General features: G+C 45.7%; 1 protein-coding gene across 5 annotated transcripts in view; it reads left to right on the plus strand.

Moving 5' to 3' along the window:
• MID1 (midline 1) overlaps positions 1–16,187 on the plus strand; it is a 590,830-nt gene that overhangs the window by 381,797 nt on the left and 192,846 nt on the right. Inside the window, exon 1 of one of the 5 annotated variants that reach the window (XM_040467624.1) lies at positions 5,766–5,788. The exons of the other annotated variants lie outside the window; for them this stretch is intronic. The gene's annotated coding sequence lies outside the window, so the exon portion shown is untranslated. Of the gene's footprint in view, positions 1–5,765; positions 5,789–16,187 lie in introns of those variants that run through there. 5 annotated transcript variants of the gene reach the window in all.

A 16,187-nucleotide genomic window follows, 5' to 3' on the forward strand; every position in this document is an offset into this window, starting at 1 on the left:
CGAGGCAGCTGTCCCCACTGAGCCCTTCCAAAATCACGGATTTGTGAGAAAGATGCATGCGGCTTGTTTCCTAAGGCAGTAAATTTCCAGGTAGTTTGTTGCACAGCAGTAGATACCGGGAATAGTAATGTTCCTTTGAATGACCGCACTACACCTTTTATAGCGGACTCCTTACTTTTAGATGTTTCAGGTGTTACTAGTGTTTTGATGTTGTTATTGTTGTTGTTGTTGCTTTCCTAATATAAACATCACACACGTGCACACACGCATGTGTGCGTGTGTGTCTGTGTCTGTGTACAGGATGGTATGTGTAGCATTATTTCCTCAATATTATTTCCTAAAAGTAGTACAGGTCAAATGATACGCATATTTTAAGGGATTTTGATGCAAATCTGGGGCAATTCACTTTAATGCAGTTTAGAGGCTCACAGATATGTATGGTTTAGAAGTAGTTAAATTTAAAATACTTTGGGAGCGTCTGGGTACCTCAGTCAGTTAAGCGTCTGACTTCGGTTCAGGTCACGATCTCACAGTTCGTGAGTTCGAGCACTGCGTCGGGCTCTGTGCTGACAGCTCGAAGCCTGGAGCCTGCTTCGGATTCCATGTCTCCCTCTCTCTCTGCACGCCCCCCACTCGTGCTCTGTCTCTTCCTTTCTCTCAAAAACAAATAAACATTAAAAAAATAAAATACTTTGGCAAAATCAGTCACTAGAGATTTGATAACTGAAAAGGAAAGATCATTGAGTATAGGAAAAAAACTACTGATATTTCTATCGAAAAGAAATTCTGGCTTTTCAGTTAAAGGTAAATCGTTCAAATATTTAAATTAAGAAGAAAAAGTGATGATACAAACTTGAACTTTGAGGATCAGAGTTTCTTACTCAAGCCTGAATATGTATTTGTCACGTATAATCCCCAGATGGATTCCAGATGCACTTAGTCACTTAATATACCACCCTTCGTAGTAAGATAACTTTATTAGGTGGATTTTAATTGCTAGAACTGAAAGATATCTTCAAGTCTAGAAATTTCTAGACCTTTCTGAAGATTAAATCTACTGCAGTGTGAAGACCTTGTCTTGGATAGGGCTTTACCTCTGAGTCAGTATTGTCAGCTGACCAGCCACAGTGGCTTGACTGGTTGGAGAGGACAGACAAGGGCTGAGAGTTACCATGTGACCAGAGCTGATATAATTATAACCTAAAAATGGAGAAAACCTTAAGTGGAGAAGTTTAAAGACAATGTTTTTTTTTTTCTTTAAAAAACATTCTTTTTTGGGGTGCCTGGGTGGCTCAGTTGGTTAAGCGTCCTACTTCAGCTCAGGTCACGATCTCACGGTCCATGAGTTCGAGCCCCGTGTCGGGCTCTGGGCTGATGGCTCAGAGCCTGGAGCCTGCTTCCGATTCTGGGTCTCCCTCTCTCTCTGCCCCTCCCTCGTTCATGCTCTGTCTCTTTTCTGTCTCAAAAATAAATAAATGTTAAAAAAGATTTTAAAAAATAAATAAATAAAAATAAAAAACATTCTTTTTTTAATGTTTCTTTTTGAGACAGAGTGAGAGACAGAGTGTGAGCGGGGAGGGGCAGAGAGAGGGAGACACAGAACCCGAAGCAGGCTCCAAGCACTGAGCTGTCAGCACAGAGCCCGACGCGGGGCTCGAACCCACGAACTGCGAGATCGTGACCTGAGCCGAAGTCGGACGTTCAACCGACTGAGCCACCCAGGAGCCCCTAAAGGCAACGTTTTAATGTTAAGTTCTGCAAATTTATAGCGTCATGGCTATTCTATTATTAATTGTCCTTACTAATTACATATGTGTGTACCTGTCACCTTCCAATATAATAAGATTAATAATAATATCTTAGGTGGTATAGTAGTTTAGGGTTTACAAGGTGCTTCCATATTTGTTTTCCTTGTTTCATTTACGCTTCATAACAAGCCAAGGAGTCATCACTTTGTAGATGATGAAAGCAAATCCAGGGAAGCTAAATGATCAGAGACAACTAGGACTTGAACACAAGTACTCGGACCTCAACTTACCATCTTTGACGGTTTCTACCGTAAATGTAGGGACGTCTACCACACCTTCTTGCGTTGTGCTAAAACTCATCACACAGAGTAGGGAGCAGCAGCTTTTTTCTGTAAAAGGCCAGATAGTAAACATTTTTCACTCTGGAGGCCATGCGGTTCACCACTCAGCACAGGGACTCAGTTGCACCGCCGTGGCTCAAAAGCAGCCATGGACAATATGCGATGAATGGGCATGGCTGTGTTCTCCTAAAACTTGATTTACAAAAATAAGCAGAGGATCCTTTTGGACGTCAGGCCTTGGTTTGCCAACCCCTGACATGAAAGAATGAGTAGACACAGAGGAGTCTTCTGTCCACTTCTTCCCTTTCCACCCCATTCACTCCCTCTCCCTATAAGAAACTATTTTTGTTAGATTCTCGGTCACCCTTCCAGATTTCCTTTTTTTTGGCAAATATAGGCACACGCGTATATAGGCTTCTAGTCTTCCCGCTGCACTTTCCTCAATCGCTCTCCGCCCATGCCTTTCTCCGCACCTTGTTTTGGTTACCTGGGCATTCGTCCAGATGGGGGCTCGGAGGTGGGACATCCCTTTCTGCCGTTGCATCAGTCTACTGCTGGGCATCTGTGTCGTTTCTGTGATTTTGCTTGAATGTGTGACATGTTAGGCTTACGAGTCTGTGGATGGAAGGGTACACGCATCTGTCAACTTACCACTTCCTGCCAAATTCCCTCCGTATTTGTGGCAGTATTTTGTACTTCCATCAGCAACCTGTGAGAGTACCTGTTTCCCCAGGGCCTCACCAATGGTGGTATGGGGCTGTGCCCTTGGATTTGGTCTACTCTGTCGGGCAAGAAACCATACCTTGGGATAGCTTTCATTTGCATTTTTGTTATTGCAAATGAGAAACAACACCTTTCTGTATATTTCAGGATCAATTATACATCTCCTGTGTTTCATAACCGTTGCCCATTTTTCGTTTGGGTGGTAGGCTTTTCTCTTTTCAAAGTTTAGGCGCTTGTGAAACATGAAGGAGATTAGCCCTCTGTCCCAGCTCACCATTTCCTTTTTATTTTTTAATGTTTATTTATTTAGAGAGAGAGAGATAGAGAGCAAGCAGGGGAGGGGCAGAGAGAGAGAGGGAGACAGAGAATCCCAAACAGGCTCCGCACTGTCAGCGCAGAGCCCGACCCAGGGCTCCAACTCACCGACCGTGAGATTGTGACCTGAGCTGAAACCAACACGTAACCGACTGAGCCACCCAGGCACCTCCCATCATTTCTTTTGACTTGGCTTATGCTATCTTTCTGCCATGCGAAAGTTTTTTATTTTTACGTAGATAGATGTACGGGCCATTCATCACTAGATAGATATCTTAAAAAAATAGATGTAGATGTGGATGTAGCTATAGATACCTTCTTCTGGGTCCTTTCCTTTCCTTGTGCTAAACATCCAAAATGTGGGGCGCCTGGGTGGCGCAGTCGGTTAAGCGTCCGACTTCAGCCAGGTCACGATCTCGCGGTCCGTGAGTTCGAGCCCCGCGTCAGGCTCTGGGCTGATGGCTCGGAGCCTGGAGCCTGTTTCCGATTCTGTGTCTCCCTCTCTCTCTGCCCCTTCCCCGTTTGTGCTCTGTCTCTCTCTGTCCCAAAAATAAATAAACGTTGAAAAAAAAAAATTAAACATCCAAAATGTAAGTGGGTGAAAAGGACAGAGGTGGTGATGAAAATCTTTAAGATATTAGGGCTTTTACTTGCAAGTAACTTTGTATTCGAAGTTCAAGTGGATTTCCCAAGTATTATCTTAAATGTTAAGATGGGTGGCACGGACTAGTGCAGAGAATAACTGAGACGCAGAAATGGGCAAAGAGGCCGGGGTTAATTCAAGAGCTATATGTCAGTAGATAATGAGGAGGAAAATGTGATATTAAATGAGTTCCAGTTAAATCTGAAAGTCTTTATACGGACACTTTATTTTTTTTTTTACGTTTATTTATTTATTTTGAGAGAGAGAGAGTGCCAGTGGGGAAGGGGCAGAGAGAGAGAGAGGTAGAAAGAGGATCCCAAGCAGGCTCAATACCACCAGTGCAGAGCCCGACGCGGGGCTCGAACTCACGGACCGCGAGATGATGACCTGAGTAGAGGTTGGACGCTTAACCGCCCGAGCCACCCGGGTGCCCCTGTACAGACACTTTGAATATCGTGGCGGTTGCTCGCGTGTAATTTTAATGCAAAATCTCTTAAGTGGCGCACAACAGAAAGATAGTGGTGTCATCGTGCGAGGGTTTAATGTCGATATAAAAAGACAAAATGTCCCTTTTGTAGGTTTTACTATTCTGCTCTCGGGTGCTAAACTCTTCGAATATTGAGTTCTGCGCTTTTGTTTTCTTCGGCCTGGATTCTCTGCCCGGTACGTTTGGTACCCTGTCCTGCGTCCACAACCCCAGCAAAGCGGAATCGGAAAACTGAAGTCAGGCGGGACGGAGAAGTCATAGCATTTGCCGTGGGCCCCAGGTCCACGCTTGCCATGGAGATGTGGCATTGTCACCAAGCGGAGGCGGTTTTCTTTGGAGAGAGGGGAGTGTTAGGGCGCGGTAGAGCTCGTGGTGTGAAGCCGATTCATTTTGTTTCAAAGGCCCAAATGGCACGCTGCCGAACAGAGACAGCAGCACAGCAGCGTTTCCTTAGAAATAATGACTCGGAGGCAAACAGCCCTCCTTGCAAAATGTAGAATCGGGCCATCTGCTGGTCTCCCCCTTGATTTATCTGTTCCGGGGCTTTAAATGATAGAAGCAAAAGGTAAGTCTTCTTTTCGAAATCTTGAGGGGAGAGGGGGGCATTCCACATTGATTCTGGCATGTGGGAAACACATATGAGGTATTTGTCCTCAGCGAGAGGGGGATTTGGATCCGGAAGGTGTGACTGTTGCTGTAAAATACAAGGGTGAAGCCTGTCCTCCGGGAAGATCAGGTAAACTGTAAATCTTAAAAAGGGTCGTGCCCCGCCGCTCAGCGAGGCGCTTGTGTTTGCCGGGGGTTTCCCCGCCCCCCCCCCCCCCCAAAAAAAACGAACTCTTGCGAAAACGGCCCTGTTCGGGACCTCTGAGCGAGCATGCAGATCCACGTTGTCATGTTTAATGATGCGCCTTTTCTTCGCGCTCCAGTCTCTCTGCACTTTGGGGGCAAATGAGCCCCCGGACAAACCTTCCGGCCCGATTTCTGCGCAACTTGGGTGCACCGCTTCTGCCCCGGGAGGGAGTGTCGGGAGGTGAAGGTTTAGGCTGAGCCACCTTTCCCATCCCTGGGAGATACCGCCCGGGGCGCGGAGGGTACCGGGGGCACCGGCAAGCTCAGAATGCTGGTCCCCACGCCTGGCCAGGGAGCCGGCCCGGCCCGGGGTTTGGTACCGCGTGTCCCGCGGCGGAGGAGCGCAGGGGGCCGGATGCCTCCGTGAGGATTCGCCTGGCGGGGATCAATGCCCGCAAACACCCTCCGGGCCCCCCCCCTCCCTCCCGCTCCCCAGGAGAGGCGGTTCTGCACAAGTCATTCGGTGTGTGTGCCGGCTCTCCTTGCGAGGGGATTAGAGAATAGGAGAGTGCTTTGTGAGAAAGATCCTGAGAGGTTGCTGGGGAGAAACCAGGCAGAGGGAAGGAAGACTTCAGCTTTCTTGGTCCCCTCACCGAAGTGACTCTGAGACACCCAGGTCCCTGGCCTAGAGCGGCCGGGGGTGGGGGTTCTTTTCCTTCGGCTACCGTAGGAGAAACTGGTAAGGCTCATGTTGTCGTTGTTGTTTTCCTACTGCTCTGAGATGCTACTCTGGTTGCTTTATTAAAGTATCCGTGTTGGAAGGAAGGGAGATGGGTTGGCGATTCTGGGGACATCCTGCATTGTCTCTGCCTGACGCGTGAGAAAGGCGCCGTTTCCCCCGCACAAAGGGCTGGTAGCCATAGCGTCATTTTTACTTTTCCCAAACTTGATTAGCGTCACTTTGGAGCAACTGACTTAAACAAAGCATATGCACGCGCGGAAACCATACTCCATATACGAATGCACCTGGGTAATCGTATTTTTATATAGGATGATCACATTTTTAAAGGACTTCTATCTAAATTGGATGCATTTGGAGGTACAGCTGCATGGGGTGGGGGTGGGGGGGGATCGGGCCTTTCTGGAAAATCCCAAATCGCCTGTTTTCCTATGAGAATGCACGTTTCACCTAGGGCTGTGTAACTAGGACTGTGCAGATCCACACCACTGCTAATAAACCCAGTGGCCCCCAAAGTAAGTTCCAGACGGCGCGAGATAAGGGGAGAGGGGTCCCACTAAAATGAGGAAAATGGAATTTTGAGTTAGTCGTGTAGAAGTATGTGTTCTCTACTTGGTACTCAGCCAGCATCCTCATTGGAAACGAGAAATGAGGAAGCCACCCCAGAAGTCAGAAAGTTTAGGTGCCATGTCTCCTTCAGCGTTTTCAAGGACTCAGCTTGCCACACGTTACACGGCACGTGTTATTCCCTAATATTCCATTTTGTTGTTTTTAGAATCGATTTTGGTATTTGTGTGGATATATTATACATATATACACACACGCACACACACACACACACACACACACACACATACACGTATGTAAATACACACACTTTTGTTTTATATCTAGATATTTATATACATATTATCAATATCGATATCTATCTATCTGTACATACATCCTCTTATTGTACCTTGGGAAACTTAAGCAGGAATAGTTTAGAAATTTAGTTTGAGGCAAATTATTCTGCAAGGACTGCCGAAGTCCCGAGTCGGACTAGGTATGGAGAAGATACAAGCAACAGACAGCTGCTGTCCCTGTGAGGGACAAATCCAGAAGCCTGTTCTCAGAGCTGAGAACCGAATTCCTGCGAACCCTGCCAGCCCCTCCCCCACCCCACAAGGAGTGGGTGGTCCTCCCTGCTGTCGTTGTTCCCACCCCCCCCGCCCCCCCCAGAAAGTTTGGACGCCGCCTCATGTAGCTGGCTCTCTGCGTTGTGGTTCCTTCTCATTAAAATAAAACCAGAAGCCATGCTCCATGCAAAGTTCTGATGGCAGGTGTTGAGTCTCTTAACGTATACCAAATCCTCCACTTACTATCATTCCAGTTGAATCTGTGCGTCACGAAAACAATGATTCAACACCAACCAGTGGCCCAGGTCTACAATTTTACCTTCAATTGAAATTAGGCCCAGGGGGCTTTTTCTACCTAATTCTGCAGCCTTTGGTGACCTGACTATTAGAATATTCCAAAACTGAAAATGCGTGTCATTGATTTCATTCGTAACAATCAACTCTCTTAAAGGGTATGTGGCTATTGACATAGTATTTTTGCGCGCACGTGAACATGAACACTTGATAAACACATACGCTCTTTCTTTACAATGAGTTCATCATTTGCCTGCCGGATGCTTTACCAAAAAAAGGGGGGGGGGAGCCGATTCCCTTTCAATTTCAGTTTATTCTTCTACAACTGAAAATGTGAATTCAACCCAACAGTTTTATCTTTGCCTCTGGGAATTGCTTACGGAAGGCGGGCTGTTAATTTGGGGGTTCTGAGTGTGAAATAGCAGCTAATCAATTTATCTGCGGACTCCGAGGACACCTGGGAGGTTTTCAAGTTCTGATCATTTCAGTCTCGAAGACTATTTACCTTCATAATATCCGAGCCTGAGAGCATCGGGTTTATTAGAATTGATTTTCTTTCCAGGTCGATCTTTTCAAATACCTCGGCGGGTTGTTTTTCACTACCACCCTGTGAGATTTTCGTTCATCTGGCGTACATTTATTGAGTGCCCGGGTGTCACTGGTGTGCCCCACGTTTGCTGTTAGAGATGAAAACTCTGTTTTGGTGCAGTTCCTCACAGAGACAGCCAAGGCTAGAAGGGAAAAGACCAACCTTTGGTTGTGGTTTCGGCACTAACAGAAAATGCTCATTCTTCTGAATTATTGATACACTAAAGTCTATTACTGGCTACTTAGAACCCGGGAGTTGGGTTCACCCATAATCCTCTCACACTGCACAAGACCTGCTGTGCATTAGTCTCATCGCTGGGCATTTAAATAATTCAAAAATAAGATTTCTCATGAATTAATTCGGCCTTTGTACAAGTTCGGAAAATAAGGAGCAACACGTTTGAGCCAGCTTCACATCTTTCCAGCTTATAAATGACTGTCCCTTCTCCTGTTTTGCCTTGATATATTAGGTCTTTTCTTTTTTTCTGTCAGATGGTTTTGGTCACATGCGTTCGCTTTGTTAAATGATATGTCACCATAATGTACATGACTCACGGTGCTATCAGTGGGAAAAGGGCGTCATGGGAAAGAATGTTTCTTGAATTCGCCACGTAGCAGACACTGCCTTGGCCTCCTCACAAGCATGTTATTATTTAATGTTCTCAACGGCTCTGCAAAATGGGTATGATTAGGCCCATTTTAAAGATGAGGACAGGGGCGCCTGGGTGGCGCAGTCGGTTAAGCGTCCGACTTCAGCCAGGTCACGATCTCGCGGTCCGTGAGTTCGAGCCCCGCGTCGGGCTCTGGGCTGATGGCTCAGAGCCTGGAGCCTGTTTCCGATTCTGTGTCTCCCTCTCTCTCTGCCCCTCCCCCGTTCATGCTCTGTCTCTCTCTGTCCCAAAAATAAATAAACGTTGGAAAAAAAAAAAAAAATTTAAAGATGAGGACACCGAAGCCCCGATGATTAAAGAATGAAATCATGTCGTGCAACTGCTAGGGTAGCCAACAAAAGAAAGCACTTTTTAGCCACGTCTGTACGGCCCTCTTAACGCCCCCCCTCCCCCGTCTTTCTTCCCAGGTCCCGTATCAATTGATAATTCCCGACAGCTTATCTTAATGCTTCCAGAGAATCTCCCTTGACAGTTTCAGCCTGTTCCCCGAGTTCCTTTATGAGCTGACAGCCGACATAATGTGAGCAGGGATCGGACAGGTGCCGTACATGTTTATGTGTAAAAACTGCTTTTGGAACATCAAGACAGAAACAACATATTAAGGTTAGAATAGAAAACGCTCCAGTCTCCTCTCTTTGTATAGAGACGTGCGTTTCCGTCCCCACTCGCCTGGCTTCCCGCCTCCAACAGGGAAGCAGAGGAAAGGAGTGGGATGTGGAAACCTCGGGACTGCATCCCCCTCCCCCACCCTCGAAAGCTGTTAGTTGAGAGAAAGGAAACAATGGCGTGGCATTAAGGAAAAAGACTTCTAAACGTATCGATGCAGGTCTGGCCCCTTCACAGCACAGCCATTGATTGACCTCAACACGTTTATTTAGTCGGCACCAGCGATCCAGTTGCCTGCGAATTGCTTCTCCATCACTGCTGTGACAAATTACCCAAAAGGAAGTGTCTTAAAACACTACATGTTTTTTACGCATTTTCCTACAGCCCTATGGGTCTGAAGCCCGAGATGGGTTTCAAACCGAGATGCCAGCCCGGCTGCGTTCCTTCTGGAGGCTCCAGGGGAGCATCTGTTCCTTCCTTTTCCAGTTTCTAGAGGCCGCCCACATTCCTTGGCTCATGGCCTCCACGTCACTCTCACGTCTGTCCGTCGGCCCATCTCCTTCTCTGAGTCTGACTCTCCCGCCTCCTTCTCTCCCTTATAAAGATCCTTGGGATCACATTGGACCCACGAAGCTAATCCAAGAGAATCTTCCCCGCCCAACATCCTTAATAACAGCTGCCAAGTCCCATTTGCCACGTAACGTAACATGTTCACAAGGTTGGAGAATTAGAGCATGGACGTCTTTGGGGGGCCATTGTCCTGACCACCATGCCTTTTAAAATATTTCTTTGTAAAAAAATTTTTTTTAGTTTATTTATTTTGAGAGAGAGAAAGAGAGCACGAGCAGGGGAGGGGCAGAGAGAGAGGGAGACAGAGAATCCCAAGCAGGCCCCAGGCTCCGAGCTGTCAGCACAGAGCCCCATGCGGGGCTCCAGCTCCCGAACCGTGGGATCGTGACCTGTGCCAAGATCAAGAGTCGAGGCTTAACCGACTGAGCCCCCCTCGGGCGCCCCTATAATATTTACTGATTCCATGCTCTTGTGGGTAATTGGGAACCACAGGAGGGTTTCAAGTGGAGAGGAGAAATAATCAGGTTCTCATGTTACCAAGCTTATGGAAAAAAACCCTCTAGAGATGGAGGCCCAACTAGGACACCTACGGGAATGTAGGAGAGAGGAGTTGAGAGCAAGCCACGTGGCAGTCTCTGAGAGGAGGGACTGAGGGAGGAGTCTGAGAGGTATTAAAAAGAGTGCATTGGCAGGACAGCCGAGAGGAAAGACTCTGTGGCTTAGGTAACTTGGATGGATGATGGGGAGGGAGGGAGGGAGGGTAGGTGACACCGAGAAGGCGTGTGCACACTGTGCTCAGAGCTGCAGCAGCAGTGGTGGCCAGAAACACCCCTTTGCTCACGTAGTTCAAAATCCAACCCTCTTAGGTAGATATTAAGTAGCATTATCAACCCATTGTTAAGATGAAGAAACTGAGGCAAAGAGAGGCTATTCAAGCCATTGGCAAGGGGGAAGGAAAGGATTGGAAGCCAAGTAGTCTGGCTGCGGGCTCCATGGATTTAATTCTTACACTCTACTGCCTCGCTTAACAGCTCATTTTAATCTTATGGGATATTTAGTATGAGAGCTATCTGTACATTTCAAGATGAACTGTGAAGTTTACTGAGGCAAATTCCCGTAGACTCCTGGCCATCGGCAGCGTGTTATTCACGATAAAAGAAAACATTCGTGTGGAGCACTGGACTGGGCGTAACGACAAAATAAAACAAATATCTTATTCCCCTGCTCTCTAAGAATTTATATCCACACAGAGAAACCCATATTGCAGCCAGAAAAAAAGAGCTGATCAGAAATGGAATGGTTCCAAGGCCCTCTGGATAAATCCGAAGTGAGGGTGTAGTCCTCTTCTAAAAGGAGTGGGAGACGCAAAGCAGCGAGAAGGCCAAGACGGCCAGATGCAGGGGCATTACAGGTGTCCATCAAATGACTCAGTGCTGGGTGCTTTCTGTCCATCCTCCCATTGAACCCTATGACAGTGCTATAAAACTCACTCTGTCTTATAGAAGGAGGACTCAACGTAGAGACACGTGAAGTTCAGGAACCTGCCTGGGGTCACAGCATCATGATCGACAGAGCGAAATTTCAACCCCAGCATCTAGTTTCTCACTCAGCTATGTGTGCTTCGAGGACGTGGGTTCAATGTGCCAGGCAGAACCACCTTGACATAAAAGTTTCAAATGCCTCAGGCATCCTAAAATGATGTTTCCATTTTTTAAGGTTCTGGTATTTTGCTATGGTTGTTCGTCATGGTCATTCTCGTCGACTGGGCTGTTGGGTGGGGCTGTACTGTGTGCATGAGGATTTCAGTATCACTCGGTTGTAGGTGGTCTTGAAAAGAAAAGTCATCCTTACCAAGAAAGATATATGTACACTTCTTTTTAACATTCTCTTTTTATCTTCTTTGAACTATTCTATGATCTTTGCAGAAATAATAATGTGCAATTACAGGACCTGTGCCGATGAGCTCTATCCGTCATATATATGTAATATAGTAATGTAGTCATCATTCGGTAACAAATCATTAGGTAACAAGTACCAAAGATATTATACATACGAATGCAATACTTTTTCTTCTTTTATAGCTAGGTCACTCAGAAGATATGAAAACTGGCCCCTTAACTTTGCTTCTTAATTGATGTGATAGAAAAATTTTGTTCTGGTTAACCTTTTCTACTGGACATTTACTTTAACAAACAGTTATCTGGTATCCACTGTGTGTTGGGCATACATTTCATTTCATTTGCTCCTTGTGATATGTGTTAGAAAGACTCCTCTTTATAATCCGAGACTCTCAGAGAATGGCACGGCCAGACTTGAACTCCATTTGAACAGCAAACTAGGAGGGTTTGCTTATGTCCCCTTGACCAAAGGCAGGCACATTTTGGAACCAATATTCCTATTTATCAAGATCATCTGCAGCTTTGGGACGCCTGGGGGGCCCAGTCGGTTGAGCGTCGACTCTTGCCTTCAGCTCAGGTCATGATCTCATGGTTCGTGAGTTTGAGCCCCACGTTGGGTTCTGCGCTGCCAGTGCGGAGCCCGCTTGGGATTCTCTGTTTCTCCCTCTTTCTCCACCCTTCCGTCAATCTCTCTGTCTCTCAAAAATAAATAAATAGACTTAAAAAAATCATCTGTGGGAATGCAAGCTGGTGCAGCCACTCTGGAAAACAGTATGGAGGTTCCTCAAAAAACTAAAAATAGAACTACCCTACAACCCAGCAATGGCACTACTAGGCATGTATCCATGGGATACAGGTGTGCTGTTTCAAAGGGACACGTGCACCCCCGTGTTTATAGCAGCACTATCGACAATAGCCAAAGTATGGAATGAGCCTAAATGTCCATCGATAGATGAATGGATAAAGAAGATGTGGTTTATATATACAATGGAGTATTCCTCGGCAATCAAAAGCAATGAAATCTTGCCATTTGCAACTGCGTGGTTGGAACTAGAGGGTATCATGCTAAGTGAGATGAGTCAGTCAGAGAAGGACAAAAATCCTATGACTTCACTCATATGAGGACTTTAAGAGACAAAACAGATGAACATAAGGGAAGGGAAACACAAATAATCTAAAAACAGGGAGGGGGACAAAACAGAAGAGACTCGTAAACATGGAGAACAAACTGAGGGTAACTGGAGGGGGTGTGGGAGGGGGGATGGGCTGAATGGGGACGGGGCACTAAGGAATCTACTCCTGAAATCAGTGTTGCGCTATATGCTAACTAATTTGGATGCAAATTTGAACAAAAAATTAAAAAAAAATCATCTGCAGCTTGATTTCATGAGAGAGGATTTCAAAGCCATTCGTTGAAAAGATAACTCTCTGCAATTGTATCCTTTGCCTCAAAGTGAGAATTCCAGGAAATGCGAGATTTATCCGATAGCTTGCTAGCCAATGGCTAGATTTACATTCAAGATGACATCTGTTCAGGCTCACACTCTGCTTGCATATGTGTTGGCAAAACACTCTCAGTGAACCTTCCCCACATTCTAACCCCACGTTGACTTCTCCCAAAACGCATGACAACAAGGGGACAGAGCTAGAATTATCATCCCAGGGTTTCTGACCCCGGGTTCAGTGCTTAGAGTAGGTCATGATTAGTTTTAATAGTAAATAATATATAATTGCTGACAGGTGCCTTTGGGCATTGGGAAATAGCATTTAAAATAACATTTTCAGTGATATATTGCCTACAGGAAGATGTCATCACGCAGGCTTAATAGCAATGCTTAAAGGTGAGAGCTCAGTGTCATATGGAAAGGGAAAATTTGCTCACATTTTTCCCTCCACTAATGAAAAAAGAAGCTAAAACCCGGAGTGGAATCCTAAATAGATACAGTTATCACTATGCCAATAAGATCTGCAAAGACAAATAACCTGAGGTCTCCAGCAAAAATTATCTTATTCAATAAGTTTCCATTGCAAAGTTTAGAAAGCCTCGGGTCACAGTAATGGTGTGCGACTCTCCCCTATAGAAGGTAACGCTGCATTGTCACTAATTCAAAGTACGGTGATCAACAAATTTAATTTTCATATACGTAGGTAACTTCAACTATATAGAGGCTTGAAACTACTGTAAACACAAGCTTCCTTTCTGAATCGTGTCTGTAACACCTCTCCTCTTGCCACGTGACGGCGAGAGCAAACATTCGAAAACTTCTTCGTCGTGCAAGGGAAACCTCCACCTTTGTTAATTATGTGAAATCTCTCTTGTTTGTAGTGCCCTGTGTAGACGCACAAGAAAAGTGTGGGAAATTGGCACGTAATTGGGACATAACAGGCATTTAAGCCTTATATTTTCGTAACAAAACTGTCCTAAATTAAAATAAAAATGATGTGCAAATGAGGTTTGTTTAGCTACATGTGGGCAGAAGGGCTGTAAAGATATCAGGACATATTAGAATAACATGAATAATTTATTTTCTGATGTAAGACCTAATAAAGACTTAATGATTACCCGTATGCCTTTAAATTTATGTGAGGTGCACCAGTATGGTGGGCAAATACAGGCAGCTGTCACCACTCTGTCTGAGATTCTGTGTGTAACTCTCCCTATGTTAGTGACTTTTTGGAAAGGGTCACAGAATGCTGCAATGAATGGCTGCAAAGAAGTTTCTGTCCCAAGCTGCCCGTTCGGTGAATCCTAGAGCTCAAGCTGCTTTTCTCTAAAACCCTGAAATATGCTCTCTCGCTTCAGAATTGGACGAACCACTTTCTGATCTATCAATTCAATGATTTCAATGTCCGAAACTAATTTTGGTGAAGAAACACCGGTTTAGGGGCCTGGTTTCCTACAAAGATCGTTGGCCTGTTGCTTTTAATTCCATCTGAATGCGTGCTACGACAGGGTAGCGGTGCTAAATCCATAGCATCTGGGTTATTCTACGTGGATGAGTTCCAGTGCTTTTGGTGATAGAACTAAAACCTCACAAGATGCTGTGTATCGGCAACGAAACAGTCTTTGAGAAGCTTTGGGGAAATCACTCCAGCCGCGAATTAATCCTTATGATTCTAGTCCTCCTTCCCCAATGCTAGATCTCTGAAAGGCCGCCCCCCACCCAGCCCAGTTCATGGTGCTCTTATTAGAGGTGTAAAATTTCATAAACCTTCGGTAAAACATTATGAATTTGCTTTCTGTGCGCTACAACTGGTATCTTTTCCAGACGTGTATTTCCATAATTAAACATCCTAAAATACAAATCCCATTATTATTTGTTATGTCTAGTCAGTAATTAGACCTCAGCTGGTAGGGCAATTTCAGAACAGAGTTTACCAATTTACATACTAATCCAGCAGAGTCTGGTGGGACATGATTAGCATAGATTCAGTCAACATCTTAATTAGCCCTAATCCCAGCATGCACTCCGAGGTGCCTTACCCCACCCCCACCCCTGTGAGTCTTGTTTAGCTGACTTTTTTTCCTTCAAGAAATTCCCACTCTTCAACAGATATTTTCCAGTGCGCTTTTTCACGGATGAAATGGCTGTGTCTCAAAGTGGTATCCCAGGCGAGACATTTTGTGTCTTGAAATGTGACTAGAAATGTGAGAGATTTGGCCGGGCAAATGATGAGTATGTGAGTCTGAAGTAAAAACCAAAGTACCCGAGTGTGTGGCGTGGAATGTTAGGATATAGCCACGCACCCATCCTTCCCCCAACTCCGGGTGGCAAGGTCTGTAAGCCATCCCGAGCATATGGGAGTCTTAACCTATTTTCTAAGACACCAGAGAAGGATATCCCTTAGTCCCATGCACGGTCAGGAGCCCCTTTCATTGTCTGCCATCTCTCACGTCAGGAAATTCCTTGTACTTAACTGAGTATTGTTACTATGTTGCATATTTAAGCCTTTTGCCCCTCTGTCCATCCGTAGTGGAAATGGAGAACAGGTGGCCCCCTCACCCATGAAAGGCTCCTCATGTAGCTGAGGACCATAGTGAAATGGTCTCCAGAACCTTCTCCTCGTCAGGTTGAATTTTTCAGCTCCCTGACTCTCCTCTCAGGGCCCCTCCTTTAACCCTTTGATCTTCTTTGTGGGTTTGCTTCTTTGTGGGTTTTCCGTGAACTCCTTCCCGCCTCCCCACGTCCCTCTTTAATCGTGGGGCTCAGAACTAGGGAGAGAACCTTTGAAATAGTTTGGCCAGATTTCCTCAGGAGCCCTTTCTAATACTTTAGTGGGCCTCCATATTCAACTGACTTTGAGAATCAGTGCTTCCTAGTAGTTAGCTGAGTAGCTTTCTTAATCCCCCTCCCGTTTTTTAAAAACTTTGATTTGGGGGGCACCTGGGTAGCTCAGTCGGTTGACCATCCATCCGGCTCTTGATTTCAGCTCAGGTCATGATCTCACGGTTCATGAGTTCAAGCCCAGCATCCGGCTCTGCTCTGACAGTGTGGAGTCCGCTTGGGATTCTCTCTCTCCCTCTCTCTGCCCCTCCCCCACTCCCTCTCTCCCTCTCCCTCCCTCTCTCTCCCTGAAAAAGAAAGAAAGAAACATTGTTAAAATTTTTGATATTCTATTTGTGTGCTAGTCTATAACCTGATAGAGATTTCTT

The sequence above is a fragment of the Herpailurus yagouaroundi genome, unplaced genomic scaffold (assembly GCF_014898765.1).
Source record: "Herpailurus yagouaroundi ecotype Mexico unplaced genomic scaffold, PumYag 67525, whole genome shotgun sequence".
In the NCBI taxonomy this organism is placed as follows: Eukaryota; Metazoa; Chordata; class Mammalia; order Carnivora; family Felidae; genus Herpailurus; species Herpailurus yagouaroundi.